At 37.9% G+C, this 17,363-nt stretch overlaps 1 non-coding gene across 1 annotated transcript; it reads left to right on the top strand.

The window, feature by feature from the left end:
- Positions 1-15,794: 15,794 nt before the first annotated feature.
- On the top strand, positions 15,795-15,898 carry LOC147493091 (small nucleolar RNA R71). Its single transcript, XR_015200608.1, has one exon. It is a non-coding gene; the product is annotated as a small nucleolar RNA R71 (small nucleolar RNA).
- The last annotated feature ends 1,465 nt before the right edge of the window (positions 15,899-17,363 follow it).

Here is a 17,363-nt window from a genome sequence, read left to right as displayed (position 1 = left end):
TTTGTATTCATTGCTAGTGAGATGTATAGATAATTGAGACATAGATAATGAAACAATAGTGTTATTTCTGAGTCGTTGTAGTATAGATGAAGTTTGTGAGTACCTTCACTGGAAAACTCTCACGAGGCAATAACTCGTCTACTAGGGAATTCCTAGTGGTTTAAGGCCTTGTTGCATATGGTCAATGCAATCGCACTCGGCGAAACGAGATTAGTTAGAACTCCATTTTTGGTCACTTATGCTAATTTCTCATATTTGCTTGAGGACAAGCAAAATGCTGTTTGGGGGTGGTTTGATAAGAGCCCAAAACTATAGTTTTAACTTCTTAACAATAATACTTTTAGACCAATTATGCGAGTAATAAATAAGAGTTAATGCTAATTACATGCTTTTATATATTTTAGGTATTGAAGTCAATTATGTGCAAAAATGTGCCACTTTGGCAATATAAAGGAGAAAGGGTTGGTTGCTAAGAAGTTCTGTGATTAAAGGCCAAGATTCAAGGAGAAAAAGCCTTTGTAAAGCCCGGTCAAAAGCTGAAAAGTCAAAGTCAACGCGGGCAGAAACAACACACAAAAGTCAGTAGAACTTCCGAAGACCGTATCTTGGGACTCAGGCCTCGGAATTGAGCGTACCTTATGTCAAAATGACCGGCTCGGAAAGAGATTTCCAATGGTTTGAACGTTGAATCAATCAGAAGAGCAGAAGTGGATGAAAATCCTATTGAAATCAAAGCCAACTGAAAAGGGCCCTGTAGATTGAAGAAATTGGGCTTTGGGCTCGATTTTCCGGCCAAAAACATGGACCCTCAACCCATGCACGAAAATGTAGATCTGGTCTCCTCCATTTCCATACACAAGACTTAGCTTTTAAGTATCAATTAGGTTAGGATAGCAAATAGCCACGAAAGCTTAGTTCTAGGTCTAGTTTTTCATTTAATTAATTAGTTGTTATTCTTGTTTTAATTTCAGTATTGAATGATTGTTATTTAGTTATTAGATCAATAAAATATTTAGTTCTTGATAATCTAGTTTCGTTTTCCATTAATTATTAGCTTCAATTCTTAGATTTACTTATTCGTCATTGTTAGTTTAAATCAATTATTGCATGAGTAGTTACCATTTGAGTTTAAAGAAGCAAAGTTCCAATCTTTTTATGATGACTTGTTTAATTGCATATGGAAATGATAGCATGATGATTCTACGCTAAACCTTCATTAGAGGGGGTTGAAGAAGCCTTGATGAAGCTTGATTTGTGTTAGCGTAGAGTGGTCGTAATTTCCATTCCATTCTAGAAACGATTAGTTCACCATGAGAATGGGTTTGATTGTTCACATGTTAGACGTTTGTTGGTAGAGATTACCATGAACAACTAGGGATTAGGAAGAACCAATTGTTCTGTGAAAGCAGTTCAATTCGGATTACGACGATTCGTCGTTAGTAAATTCCCCCTAATTCCTTATCGTAGATTCAACCTGTAGCATTTCGTAGTTGAATCCCATTATCTTGTTAGTATAAATTGCATCATAGTATAATTTGTAAAACTCTCATTGACTTTGGTAGGATTGATAGTCGTAGAAAACTTTGAATGCTAAAGAACTAGGAGTGGAACGAATATTCTATTCTAACTATACTTCAATAGTATCGAGAGTAGAAATCTTTGATAAATAGTATGCGTATAACGAAATAGTTTTACTTGAGTTTTGAGAATTCATTATTTATTCGTAAGTAGAATTATATTCACTTTTATCGTGTTATCACCTACCACAAACTCTTTGCGCAAGATTTTCTTATCATGGACACGTGTCATGTTAGCTTTATAATCCTTCGCGAGATCATAAGAATCGTTATGGATTTCTTCAAACTCATTCAATTGCAACTTTCACTTGACACCCGCCTCATCAAAATTGAAGTTTAGGCTTTTTATAGCCCACATAGTGGGGTGCTCCAATTCAACGGGCAAATGACAAGGTTTCCCAAATACAAGTCTAAAGGGAGATATACCTATAGGAGTTTTGAAAGTAGTCCAATATGCCCAAAAGGCATCAGATAGACGCTTTAAACAGTCTTTCCTATCAGGATTTATAGTTGTTTCTAATATCTTTTTGATTTCCCTATTAGAAACTTCTACTTGTCTGCTAGTTTGTGGTTGATATGGAGTTGCTACCTTATGTGTAACTCCATACTTTTTCACGAGAGATGCAACAACTCTGTTGCAAAAATGTGTTCCACCATCACTAATGATGACTTTGGGAATGCCAAATCGACAGAAAATATACTCTTTAACAAAAAACACAACTGTCTTATGGTCATTGCTACGACAAGCCATGACCTCTATCATTTCGACATGTAGTCCACGGCAACTAGAATATAAATGAAATCGTGGGAAACTGGAAAGGGACCCATGAAATCAATGCCCCATACGTCAAATATTTCTACCACCATGATTAGATTTAATGGCATCATATTACGCTTCGTGATTCGCCCAAGTTGTTGGCAACGAACACATGTCTTGCAATGCACTTGGGCATCTTTAAAGAGAGTAGGCCAATGAAACCCACATTGAAGAATTTTAGCAACTGTTTTCATACCACTAAAATGGCCACCACACTCTTTGTCATGGCAGAATAAGAGAAGCTCATTATATTCCCAATGGGGAATACAACGACGAATAATCTGATCCGCACAATATTTGAAAAGGTAGGGCTCATCCTAGTAATATAGCTTAACTCTGGCCAAAAACTTCTTACGTTCATTTCTTGACCAATCATAAGGAATAACATCAGACGCTAAATAATTCACAATGTCAGCATACCATGGTGCAGAAAAAATAGCATACTGATGCTCATCAGGAAAAGAGTCCGGTATGGACTCAGAATCACTATCATCGTCGTTTGTAAGTCTGGATAAGTGGTCGGCAATTTCATTTTTGACCCCTCGTTTGTCCTTTATTTCTAATGTGAATTCTTGTAGGAGAAGAATCCATCGGATTAATCTCTGCTTAGCATCCTTCTTTGCGAGAAGGTACCTAAGGGTTGCATGGTCCGTGTAAACTAGAGTCTTAGAACCAACCAAATAAGGACGAAATTTATCTAAAGTATAAACGACATCAAACAATTCTTTTTCAATAGTTGTATAATTCCTTTGAGCATCGTTTAGAGTTTTACTAGCATAATAAATAACAGTGGATTTATTATTTAGTTTCTATCCCAAGACAGCACCAACTGCATAATCACTAGCATCACACATGAGTTCGAAAGGTTTAGACCAATCGGGAGGCTGTATAATGGGTGCAGAAGTTAAGGCGGCTTTTAAAGTTTCAAAAGCCTGTTTACAGTTAAAATTAAAATCTAAGATAGCATCCTTTAAAAGCAGATTAGTTAATGGCCTAGCTATTTTTGAAAAATCTTTGATAAAGCACTATAAAAACCTGCATGGCCTAGAAAGGCTCTAATATAAAATAGGTAGAGTCGCTATCTTATCTAGTTTGGCCTTATCTACTTCGATGCCATCACTAGATACAATGTAACCTAGTACAATGCCTTTTTTCACCATAAAATGACATTTTTCCCAATTTAAGACGAGACTCTTCTCTTCACATCGTGTCAACACTTTAGATAGGCAGTCAGTGAAAGAGTCTTCATAGATAGAAAAATCATCCATGAATACTTCCATTAAACGCTCAACCATGTCACTAAATATATGAAGCATATACCGCTGGAAGGTACCAGGAGCATTACAAAGGCCAAAAGGCATTCGTTTATAGGCGTATGTTCCAAAAGGACATGTGAAGGTAGTCTTTTCTTGGTCATCTATATTAATAATAATTTGGAAATAGCCAGAGTAGCCATCTAAAACACAATAAAAAGCATGACCAGCTAGACGTTCAAGCATCTGATCTATAAAGGGTAAAGGAAAATGATCCTTTCGTGTCATGGCATTTAAATGTCTGTAATCAATTGACCTGGCCTCCTTTTGTGTGTGAGATGTGGTATATGGATGATGTAGATAGATGATGGTCGTTGAACAAAAAGAAGCGTATGAAAACCTAATTATCCCTCAATAAGTAAATGATGAGTAGGGTATCGTTCCACTTTTAAGTGTATGTTTATATGAAAGACAGGACTGGAAAGGGGGTTTGAGGGATTAAAAACTATAATTGTAGAGATTTTAGATTCTAATACTAAACTAAACTAAACTAACTAAACTTATACTAAAGCTAAGAATTGGAAATAGGGAGAGAATATGAGAGAGATAGATTCAAGAGATTCAAATCCACCAATGCTTTTGATTCAATGACTTTTTGCTTCATGTTGTTCTCCAAGTAGACTACAATCGGGCAATCGAGCGAGTGCCGATGCCTTTTTGGGTGAAACATCGTTAAACAATTAACTCTACTTAAGGTTGTTCCTATGTTCATGTTACTAGTATCTTCTTTCCTTTTATTTGAGCTTGGGCAGCTATTCAATGAATCACCATCTAAGGCAAACACAAGGAATACTTCACTTACTCTAAAACACTACACAATTAGAAGAAAAGTAGAGAAAAATAGTATAATATTCAATTACAATAAATAAAACTCTATTCTAGCATTATATTCAATTGCAATAAATAAAAGCATGTTACTAGCAAATATTCAATTGCAATAAATAAAACCCTAAACTACCATGATATTTAATTGTAATAAATAAAAACGTTAATCTATACTTCCATCCCTTGGTGTGGGCAATAGAACTAATAACTAAAAACATAAAGAACTAACCTGATTGAAGAACATCATGAACCAGAAGAATCATTAAACCTTAATCACTGGCTTCATCTCCTCCGTTGAAGGAGAAGATTAGCCTTCCATATAGAAGGAAGAACACGAAGAACGAGAAGAAGAAGAGTCGAAGAACATAAGAATAGAAAGACTAATTTATTAAGACTCAGCTAGTTAAAACCGATATTTTATTATTAATCTCTCTCTGCCTCAAGTTCTGGAGACAAGAATATAAGTGAATTGGCCTTTTACATGAGGCACTCAGGTCCTCTATTTATAGGGGTTACAATGAGCTCTAGAAGCATTCCAAACCATCATTTGTTTCCTAATACAAATAGACTTCTTTCAAAGTCCAACTTCATCTCCAAAACTGAGAAGGAATTGGCTATAGTGTCGATTCATGCGACTGGACGCACTATTCATGCGTCCCAGACTTAATCAATGTGTCTGGACGCTCGATCTATGCGTCCCAAATGCATGGGTCGCGTCTGGACGCACAATAGTCCCGTCTCAAACGCGAGACTCTATTTTTCCACCTTTGGTCTATTTTTCTTTCCTCTTTTGCGGGTTTTGGTCCAAGCAACGAATCCTTTGGCCTTGGGCATCCAAATAGGCTTTAAAATAGGTCCAAGTCGCATCTTTAATAGCTTCAATTCCTTGGCCTTTTCCATGATTGTCCACGGGCTTCCCATGTGATCCTTAAGCTCCGTATTACTCTGTTTTACCCCTTTTTCTCTAATATTCTACAAAACTCTCTTTTTCACCTGTAGAATCTTAAAACATAACTTACAAACACTATTAGTCCACTAAGATGGAAATACAAGAGGCATAATCGAGGGTTAAATTGCACTTTTTGAGCACTTATCACAACTCCCAACTAGCCTTTTGCTAGTTGATAAAACATAAAAGATAAAGTTTACCTATGAAATGAACGATGAAACTCAAAATATAAGTAAACTAAAACTATTTTATGTGCCTAAGATTTATCAAAGATTTCTACTCTCAATCCTATGAGATATAGTGAAGTAGATGATTCGTTCCACTCCTAGTCCTTCCGCATGGTAATGTTTTCTATGTATAAATAATCTTAACTAAAGTCTAATGAGAGATTTATGAAATGGCAACTAGACTACGATGCAACTACCCACAAGATGCAACTAGTCGACTATTGGAAAAACTATGGGAATGCTACGTCGATTCTATGATAAGGAATTGAGGGGGATTGATTCCACCTTAACTCGACTTAATCCTACTAACGACGAATCGTTGTAATATGAATTGAACTGCTTCGCAGAACAATCTGGTTACTCCTAATCCCTAATTACACATGGCATTTCTACCAATTCATAACTAGCATGTGAACGATTACACCCATTCTCATGGTGAACTAATCATTTCTAGAGTGGAAAGGAAATTACGACGACTCTACGATAATCGGGATCAAGCTTTCATCAAGGCTTCTCAACCCCCTCAAATGGAGATTTAGCCGAGAATCATCATGCTATCATTCCCAATGGAATTCAGACAAGACATGATATAAAGATTTGAACTTTACTTGTTTAAACTCAATTCAAAACTACTCATGCAATAATTGAATTAAACTAATACTGACAAATAATTGAATCTACGAATTGAAACTAAACAATTAATGGAAATGAAACTAGATTATGGAGAACACTATTTTATTAATCTAATGAATAATAAAACTATGATTCAAATACTAAATTAATAATCTAACTAATCTAGGTCTAGCTTTCTACGTAATAAGGGAATTTAGATCTAAACAATTGTAAATGACAAGAATTGAAATTGACAAACTAGCTATTTTATTTATCAAACTAATGAAGAACAATGATTCTAAAGATTAATCTAAAACAATAATTGAAATTAAACTAAACTTAATTTTATTAAATGAAAACTAGATCTAGAATTATCTATAGTTTTAGGTCTAACTAGCTACCATTAACAAAGAGCTAAGCTTTTGTTTTTATATGTTTTCAGATCCAAAAATCGTGCATGGGCTTGGAGCCATGTTTTGGGCCAGAGAATCAGGCCCAAAACCCAATTCTTTCAGTCCAAAAAGGCCTCTTCAACTACAGTTGGCTTCAACAGACTTTTTGTCCACTTCTACTCCTCTGATTGGATCAAGGATTAGACCATTGGAAAGCTGTTTCCGAGCCGGTCGTTTTGACATAAGGTAGGCCCCATTCCAAGGTCTGAGTCCAAAGATATGGCCTTTGGAAGTTCTGCTGACTTTGTGTGTTGTTTCTGCCCGCGTCGACTTTTCAGCTTTTGACCGGGCTTTTAGAAAGGCTTTGTCTTCTTGAATCTTAGACTTTAATCATGGAACTCCTTAGTAACTGACCTTTGCTCCTTTATCTCGCTAAAGTGGCACATTTCTGCACATAATGGACTTTGAAGCCTGAAATGCATAAAAACACGTAATCAGTGTTAACTCTTAATTATTACTCACATAATTGGTCTAAAAGTATGACTATTACAGGGTTACAACTACAGTTTTGGGCTCTTATCAAACCACCCCCAAACAGCATTTTGCTTGTCCTCAAGCAAATATGAGAAATTAGAATAAGTGACCAAAAATAGAGTTCTAACTACTCTCGTTTCGCTGAGTGCGATTGCATTGACCATATGCAACAAGGCCTTAAACCACTAGGAATTCCCTAGTGGATGAGTTATAGCCTCGTGAGAGTTTTCCAGTGAAGGTACTCATAAACTTCATCTATACTACAACGACTAAGAAATAAAACTATTGTTTCCTTATTCATGCTCTAAATTAACTATACCTCTCACTAGCAATGCATATAGAGTAATCAAGTCAAAATCTAAGCTAATATATGCATAATAATCAATCATCTACAATAAACATATATACAACGAGTAATACTATGAAATGCCTAGCAGGTTTGCTTCTGAAACTCGGAATAGCGTCTTTAAGTAGGTTCTCACAATAATAGTCAAGATACAACACTCTGATTTTTTCCACTCAAGTTTTCATACTCCAATGTCAGCAAGTGGGCACTTTTTACCTTACAATCTCAATGACAACAAGGAAGCGGAGTCGATCAAACACATCTGCCACTTATTATCACACTAACCTATTCCTAATTGAGCTAGAGGTCTTTATTAGGTGTTCATGGGGATTAGGAGATGGTTTAAGAAGGAAGAAAATGGATATTCAAAAAGGACAAGTCTGAGATAATAGAGTCTTCATATTATGTAACTAGAGAAAACCTTGTTATTTACTTTTGCTTCTACCCTTTGTTTCCATCCTTAGCCATATTTTTTTTCTTTTTCTTTGGCTTTTGACTCCTTTTATTCTATTTTTTTGGAGTTTTTATTTTATTTCTATTTTTATTTTTCTTTTCTTTGGATGGAAACTTCTTTTCTTTATTTTCTGAAGCAATTAACTAACTTTTGTTTACACAGGTTTTTCTCTTCTTCTTTCTTCCTCATTCTATTCTCAGACTTATTCTAGATTGGGTAGGTTGATTTTTATTTTATTTTTTTTATTTTGTTTTGTCTTTGTAATAGGGTAAAAGATTTGTGGTTTATGAAAGGCTAAAGAAAGGCTCAGAGGGGCAACTAGCGGAAAATAATTCATAGGTTTGAATTTCTGGCTATATCGATCCAAAGAGGGCCTAAATTCTCGCTTAGGATATGGTTTAGTGATCAAGCAAGTGGAGGTGTGATATCTCTATCCAGATTTTACTTCTCCCTTGTGTCATTTCTCAAATGTTTCTCTCATATAAGGCTTTAGACTATATTCTCACAAGATTTGTAGAATAAGTACTCTAGCCTAGATTTCATAAACTTACTGCTAACAATCATAGATACTCATGTAATATATTTATAGATAGATGCAAAGATTATTACCTACATATTAACCTAAGTTTCTAAAAATTATTCTAATGCAAAAGCTACGTGAAACTTCTAGATTATTAAGAGCATAGAGAAAGAAAACAATACAAATATTCCTAAGTGTATAGCACGAACTTATTTATTTATATTTTTGAATTTTTTAAATTTTAACTGGAAAACAAATGCATATTATACCTATCTATATCCTAACAGATGCCTTAATTACACGTGTTTCTATGCCCCCCCCCCCCCAAATAAGAATCATGCTTTGTCCTCAAAGCATTTAAATAAAGAGGGTAGGAAAAATACCATTGAAGCGCGTGAAATTCAGGAACATCTGCAAAACAAGGTTAGAACGTACTAATATAGGAAATAAAAAACTGACGCAACTCTATAAGAGTTCCACCCATTATGGGGTTAACAAGAATCAAATTGCTTGGGACATAAGCAGACACTAACTAGAATTAAAACTTACCTTATCTCCCACTTTATTCATCATCCTCCTCATCCTCTTCTTCTATAAAGAAGTGAGGTTCCTTCGCGTCCTGCCATGCCATGATAATTTGCCAGGCTTCCCGCCATTTATCATTTATTATTGCTAACCTATTAAGCGCCACTTGGTCTGACGGGGTGTAAGGTGCAACCTGATGAGGTTGTATCCTCTACCCTTGCCAAGTCATTGCACGGAAAGATCGAATAATACTATTGGTGGGTCGTACAGTGTCGACCGTAATTCAATCCGTGAAATGTGTACAAAAAATAGGAAAGAAACATAACATAATACGGGAAATTAGAACAGTCATAAGAAGATACTTATGCCTCATGCTATGGGCTCGTGCTAAAATAGACATCAAGGTTCGGGGAAGGTCATGGCACATACGTCCCGTGGCTAAAGCAAGGAAGATGCTGCAAGTGGCATCATTCACAGAAGAAAAACGCCATTCTCCTAAAATATTTAGCATGATCCAAAACATAACAGTTCCTATGTTCATGGACAGGCTACCAAAGGCGACGTTATATTCCCCTTGGTCCTCGATACGGAAAATGCCTGCCCAATAGGACTCATGCAAAAACTCATTAGTGTAGACATACATATTATCTACCCAATAGCACCATGGGTCTTGTATTTCAGCGGGCATAGCAAGTCCAAGAACAAATGCTAGCAAGAACCTTGTAATTTCCATTAGTTCATCATCAATGTTGATGGAGAACAAGTGTGTTCTCCATCTGGTCTCTCAAAAAAAATGCAGTTATCGTAAAAATAAGATGCTAGTGTTGGAGAATAAAGTGCATTTGGTCTTACCATAAGCGGTTCCCAGCCTACGTATGTGATCGCCTCACGAAACCAAGCACCATAAGTAGTGCTTTGGAACAAATTTTCGAAAGACTGTTCCGGTATCAATGTAGGAGATGTCATATCTAAATTACACTCTGGAATAGCTGCGAATGACTCGGCAACAACCCACAGAAAACTGGAATTTTTCTGGTCCACGAAGTCGTATGCCGAAAGTGCGCTTCCACTTGAAGCGAAAGTCGCTCTCGATGATTTTGAATTCCAGTGTTTGAGCCGAAGTCGCTCACCTTGAAGCGCTGAAAAGCGCTCTGCACAAAATTTCGACAAATGTGTAGGGTGCGAAAAGGCCCTGCCGGGCAGTGTGCACTCGAGGTGTGAAGATCGAAAAATGAGACGAAACGTGGGAAATGTGGGAGTGAAAGGTGAGTGATGGAAGTTAGGTGTAGTGTGAGTTGTGAGTGTAGAATGAATAAAGTTTATATAGGTTTTAAGTTGCTAAAACGGATCGGGAAGTTGCCCAAAAAGTTTTTACGGCAGTTTCCGGAAATACTAAAATTTCCAAACCCGAAAACGGAAACAACTCATTTCCTTGATTCTAAAACAAACCTAGTATCTTTTAGGCTGAATTTAGGATAGAATCTACCTATTTTATCGAGATTTCATCCTACCATGATACTTATTCATAGATATGCCTAATCGGCCATATTCTCACCCTGACTCCGCAATAACTTCTAAAACAAGGGTCATATAAAAATTATGCTGGAATAGATAACACCACCCCCAAATAATTTGGGAAGGTGGGATCAACAATAAACAACCACGCACAATGAAAATAATGACATTATATTAATATTGGCATTAAATGCCTTTTTACTACAAAATTCAAATTACGGAATTAAACTTACATTAAAATAACTAACAATAATAAAACTACAAAAAATAACATCAAGCTATACTATCCTTAACCACTTCGGTACTGGTAGCGGAGGGCACACGCTCAGGAGATGGCTCCTGAGCTCCCGATGGGCCAGCACCATTCGTCTTTCGGCAACGACTCTCGTGCCTCGATGGTGTGTCCTGAGAAGGAGAATCCCCTTGAGGTGGGAATCGTGAAAGCATGTCGGCCCGGAACTGGCGCTGAGCTTCTAGCTCAGTCCTCATCTGTTCCCACCGCTCGTCCTCCCGCTGGGATCAGATCTCGAAGTTATGATGGATAGTAGCCTGTCGAGTCCGGAGGTTTTCGTAGATAGTGTTGAGTAAACACATGCCACGATGAATTACGGCCATGCGTTCTGCATCTGACCAACACCTCTCCAAGGCAACAACATCAAAACAAGTCAAGTCCTCCTCATCCTTCGAGGCATTTTCATTTCCACCATCCTCCTTATCCTCTTCCCTATCCTCAGGCAACCTCCAAACTCGTTGGACACAATCCTTATAGATATGAGGATTTCGATGCAGGGTGAGGTAAATCCTATCAGACGCTGGAGCTGCTCTAAACTTCAGCATGATCTTGGTTATCAACACAGGGAGAGGTGCAACAGACTTCCCTACTCCCCTAATCATGTTAAGCATAAACTCCAAGATACAGAACTCGTACTTCTGCTCCTGGAGTATCCATAAAATGTGGAGGCAGTTCAGACCGATGTCACTGACCTTCTCCTTTCCTAGGACGTTCCGACCAATCCACTGAGCTGCATCCAGCTGGTTGGTTCTAAGGGATGCCTGGCGAACACAATGCGAGCTCGCATTGTAGTTCCCTTCGGTAACTATCACGTTCATCAACGGCTCTACTCTATTATATTGGGACTCCTGTAACGTGACATCCAAATGGATTCTAGGTGGAATGTCTAGAATCTCAGCCAACAACCCAGCAGTTACTTCCTTCCTCCTCTTCACCACCATAACAAAAATTCTACTGCCCTCCAACTCCCTCATGTTGTAAAACCGTCTGACTAAGTCTTCGTGGTAAAGGCTTCGGTCGAGTACCACAAGCTATTCCAGTCTCTACTAATCATTTCGTCACCGTAAAACGGCGCGAAGTGGTCGCCAGTAAATGCTTGCTCCTGCAAAATTCGACGTTGTTGAGCCATTAGAGTGTTTGGAATGTAGTGGGGGTTTAAATGGGATGTGGTGTTGGAATTTGAGTCGACCGAATGAAACAAACAGTGGTGGTGGTGCGGTGGTGGCACGACAGTTCACAATTTTGAAATTTTCGGTGGTTCTTGGTTTTTTTTAACTTGGTGGAGGTGGTGGTGCAAGGATTTAGAGAAGAGTTGAAGTTGATTTGAACTGTGGGCGTGGGTTTAATTAGCTTCCTTTTTAATTTTCGATTTTAGGGTTTAAGTTTTTGTTTTGTTTGTTAATGGCGGTTTGGAAGTGAAGAACGCGACTGTTGGTGTAAAGGTAAGGGGTGCAGGTGCGCTGCCGGTGCGCGCGGGTTGGGCCCAAGCCCAATTCGAAATTTTCAAATTTTTCGATTTTTCGCGCAACTTCAAACTAAAATTGCCGCTTCGTTACCGGTCCGATTTTTGCGAATGAGATATGGAAATGATCAGGAGAGAATTTCCAATCCAATGATCCATAAAACACTCTATTTCGACAGTGGATGACATATAAGATAGTGGAAAACGCCTCAAAGTGCGTGCATGACATACGTTATGCGAACGAATGAACTATAAATTCATAGAATATGTCAACCCGAATCGAATTACAATTAAACGGCCTAAACAACTCTAATGGGACATAAAACATTCTAGGACGGAAACACGAACACCCCACCCCCAAATAAATTTTTTACAACAAAGTTTAGAAAATTTGTTTTTTTAAGTGGGTCTTTTAAAGTCAGATTCCCGAGACTTCCTAGATTACTATGTTTATTCTTTAATATATATATATATATATATATATATATATTATTTTTTATTTTTATAAATACTAATTAATATATTTAAAAACAATAAGCAATAAGGACATAATTCACCCCAGTAGTGAAACATGACTCAAAAACCGAGAAAACATGCATGAGTTTAAAACATGAATTATGTTAAATGTGGACTTAGGATCCGGTACTTACAGCCACACACTCCATAGGGAGGTCCCGGTTACCTTAATGGTGCACTCACCAATATCTGGAAATGAAAGGAATGCGCCAAACACAAAAAAAAAAAAAAAAGAGTCATTTATAGTCAGATACTCGAGACTTTATCTAAACATATGTATGAACATGCAGTTTATCATATATCAACAACCGAAATAGTTGTGGATCATTCCATAAATAAATATCACAGAAAACATATCCAAACACAATCAAGCACCAAGATTTCCTATGACGCAACCTAGTGAATTGAAAGGGAAGTCTATTAACCTTATAACGTAACCTAGCATGCACCTTCTTTTTCATTTTTGAACGAGAGGGTGTTCTAGTGAATAAGTGTGGAAAAAAAATGGTTGTCGAAGATATGGTAGATATGGATAAGTTGTAGAAGGAAAGCATGTAAACAATGAGGATGTGGGTTTAGCACAAAACTCATTCATGGTGTAGGTAGGGACTGTCTCAAGTCTGAAAATGAAGGTGTCAAATGCTTTGTTCTTCTGAAGTATTTGTTTACTAGGTGGATTTAAAAAATTATGAAGCACAGAAGAAACAAAAGGATCGAGTGCAAACTCGAGATTCCTTTGAAAGGGTGGAAGGAAGGGAGTCGAGGTGGATGTTGTGCAAAGTAGTTTTGATAGGGTGAATCATCACCTACTCTAAGAAACTCCTTGAATTCCTCATCTAGATTGGTCATATCCACATTACTATGGTAGTCCACTATATCTTTGAGAAAGTCATCTATCTCGTCCTTATCTATAATATGTGTATCGACTAGTGTAGGGATGAAAATGTTTGAATCTGAACTTCCAAAGGAAAGAAATTTGGGCATATGATTATCAGGGAACGTGTTGTTGAAATAATCTCGAGCGAAGCTCTCGATCATGCTAACCTCTCCATCCATAGACGAATCGGGTAAATGTGTCTTTGTTTTAAAAACATTTACTTCAACAGCAAGATGGCCAAAACACATGGACATTGAACCATCGCGGCAATTAATGAGCGCATTGGCAGTTGCCAGGAAAGGACGCCCTAGGATGATCGGGACAGAGTCGTTAGCGACTTCTGTATCGAGGATGACAAAATCAGCCGGATAGTAGAAATCCTAAATTTTTACCAAAGACATTTTTCGACCACACCCTTAGGATACTTAATAGACCTATCACTAATTGCAACGCCATTTTAGTGGGTTGCATCTCGCCTAGACCTATTTGCCTATACAAATAAAACGGGAGTAAGTTAACACTAGCCCCCGTGTCTAATAACGCTGGTCGTCATGATAAGAATCTCCTAAGGTGCATTGTGCAAGAGGGATCGACCAGGGTCTTGTACTTAACAATTCCATTATGTTCAGATAAAGTTGGGAATTGTTCTGTTAAAAAGGCATCTTTTGGTATATTGGTCTTACGCCTAGTAGTACACAACTCCTTAAGAAACTTAGCATGGTGTGGTAGCTTTTTAATAGTTTCGAGGAAGGGAAGGTTTATAGTTAGATTCTTGAAAACGTCCCTAATCTCCTCATAATTAGTATCCCTAGTTAACATCGCTAATTTTTGTGGAAACGGTGGCTTCTGTCTATATTTAGCAATGGTATCACCTGGATGTTTAACCTTGGCTTTCTGTTCTTAGGTTGTGTTGTAACCGGTACCTCTACAAAGGTAGGCTCTTCAGTTTCTATTTCGGTATCTAGTAAAATAGCAAGTGTAGGGACTATCGGGTGGGGTAACTATAGGCATAGTTACTTTGTTATCAACCACTCTGCCAGAACGGAGAGTGGTGATGGCCTTTAGCTCACTTACATTTTCATATTCATTACTTGTATTATCGGTTACCTCAAAGGCTGTGTTTGTTGTTTTAGGATTAGGTATTGTGTGACCTGGAAACACACCTTTGGGTTGAGCTTTATCTTGGGCCAACTGTTGGCTTAAATTATTAACGGATTGTAGAAGCGGTTGGTTAGATTGAGCCATGGTTTGGAAAAGTTTTTAGCTCACTTGTATGAAGGTGTCAAGACGATCCGGTTATGTGGGTGTAGTAGTCACGGGTGGTGTGACTGGAACTATCTCGCGTGAATTATTTATGGGCGGATTTTGATAGTTATTATTTATCGGAATGATACCTCTATTAGCATTATAATTATTATAACTACCTTGACCTTGTGCTTGACCTTGTCGAGGTTGCACTTGGTTGTTATAATTATTAAAATTACCCTGACCCTGCCCTTGTCGTGGTGGAGCTTGGATAAAACTGTGCGTTGGCCTAACATATTGATTATTGTCCCCTGGAGGTATGACGTGTTGGTTATTTCTCCAACCGAAGTTGGGATTTTGTCTCCAAGGGGGGGCGTTAGGTTCACTATTAATGGAACAAGCCTGTTCATAGGCTATAGGACAGTGGAAGTCGGGATGCTCAGGGCTCCAATAGAAACTACATGGATTTGAATTTACATTCATGACGGGGATAGGCTTTTGTTGAATAGAAATGGCCCCTACCTTTTTAGTGAGTGATTCGATTAGAGTTTTAAGCTCGGGATCGTGTTTAATTTCAAACATACTAGCGACCTTAACTGTATTAGAAGAACTAGCGGAGCGGTGGATATCGTCACTACCCCCCCAGTTGTTATTTCGCTTAGTTTGATCCTCTATAAATTTATAAGCCTCCGAGGCTCCTTTACTTAAGAAACTACCCCCATTCATTATGTCAAGGACTTCTTTATGGTGGTGTAGAAGTTATTTGAAAAAGGCACGAACTAACGTGTCTTTCGCTAAGTTATGATGTGGACACTCTATAAGGAGATCTTTGAAACGATTCCAAGCCTCTGAAAATGATTCATGAGGATTTTGTCGAAAGAAATAAATCTTGGAAAGCATCTCATCCATCTTTAGGGGTGGGTAAATTCCATAAACAGCTGAACAAGTTTAGCCCACGAGTCCACGTAAATTAGGCGCTTTGGGCGCTTAACCAAGACGCCGCCTTATCGGTTAAGGTGAAAGGGAATACCCTTAGTTTAATTTGTTCCGCACCAACCGTAGGATAATGGAATGTTGTAAGGACTTGTTCAATCCTACGCATGTGCTGATAAGGTTTTTCATGGTCTAAACCATGAAAAACGGGTAACAAATTAAAAATATTTAGGGGGATTCGGAAATCCCCCACTGGGTCTGCTAGAACGATGCAAGATTTGGGGCTATCGCTCAAGGCTTTATAAAAGTCCAAGAGAGGAGTCTCTCCTTCGTCGGGCATTATGTCAGGTAGAGTATGTGGAATAGTAGCTAGAGGTGCAATGAGTGGTATACTAGATAGGCGTGCTTGTTGATGTTGCTGTGTAATTATGCTCGGTGTTTTTGTTTGACCAGATCTTAATCTCATACAAGGCTAAGACCAAACTTAGCTAATTACGTCAACACTCCAAACAATCCTGATATACTAGTATAAACCTCTAACAGGAGATGCGAGGTGTGGAAGAAAGGAATACCTAATTGCGTCCTTGCTTCGCTTATGAATAGCGTCTTGTTTACGCGTATTCAGTGTATATAACTAGTTAGAACACTGAAAAACTTGAAAAATCAAAGTTCGAATGAAACCTGTGGAAATCCGGCAAAATTAAGCTCTCGGGCTGAGCGCCACTTTGGGCTGGTCACGCCGCTGTAAGTTCAAGTTACAAGTGTTTGCTGGTCGCTGGCCGGCTTCCAAGAACTTGAGCGAGGTGCGCTCCTTTTACGAGTCGCCCGTAATTGTTTTTTTTTTTTTTGAGGAAGTTCAATGCTGAAAAAGACAACCACAGCTTAGAATCGAACAAGGGTGGGTGGGTGAAATGGGACTTTAAGAAAAGGAGTTATACTATGAAAACAATGCGAAAGTGAAACTAAGATGGCAATGGCGCCATTTGATAAAACATAAAAGATAAAGTTTACCTACGAAATGAACGATGAAACTCAAAACGTAAGTAAACTAAAACTATTTTACGTGCCTAAGATTTATCAAAGATTTCTACTCTCAATCCTATGAGATATAGTGGAGTAGATGATTCGTTCCACTCCTAGTCCTTCCGCATGGTAATGTTTTCTACGTATAAATAATCTTAACTAAAGTCTAATGAGAGATTTACGAAATGGCAACTAGACTACGATGCAACTACCCACAAGATGTAACTAGTCGACTATTAGAACAACTATGGGAATGCTACGTCGATTCTATGATAAGGAATTGAGGGGGATTGATTCCACCTTAACTCGACTTAATCCTACTAACGATGAATCGTCGTAATCCGAATTGAACTGCTTCGCAGAACAATCTGGTTACCATAATCCCTAATTACACATGGCATTTCTACCA

This window comes from Coptis chinensis, chromosome 6 (genome assembly GCF_015680905.1).
Source record: "Coptis chinensis isolate HL-2020 chromosome 6, ASM1568090v1, whole genome shotgun sequence".
NCBI classification, from domain to species: Eukaryota; Viridiplantae; Streptophyta; class Magnoliopsida; order Ranunculales; family Ranunculaceae; genus Coptis; species Coptis chinensis.
This window is presented reverse-complemented; position numbering and strand designations above follow the sequence as displayed.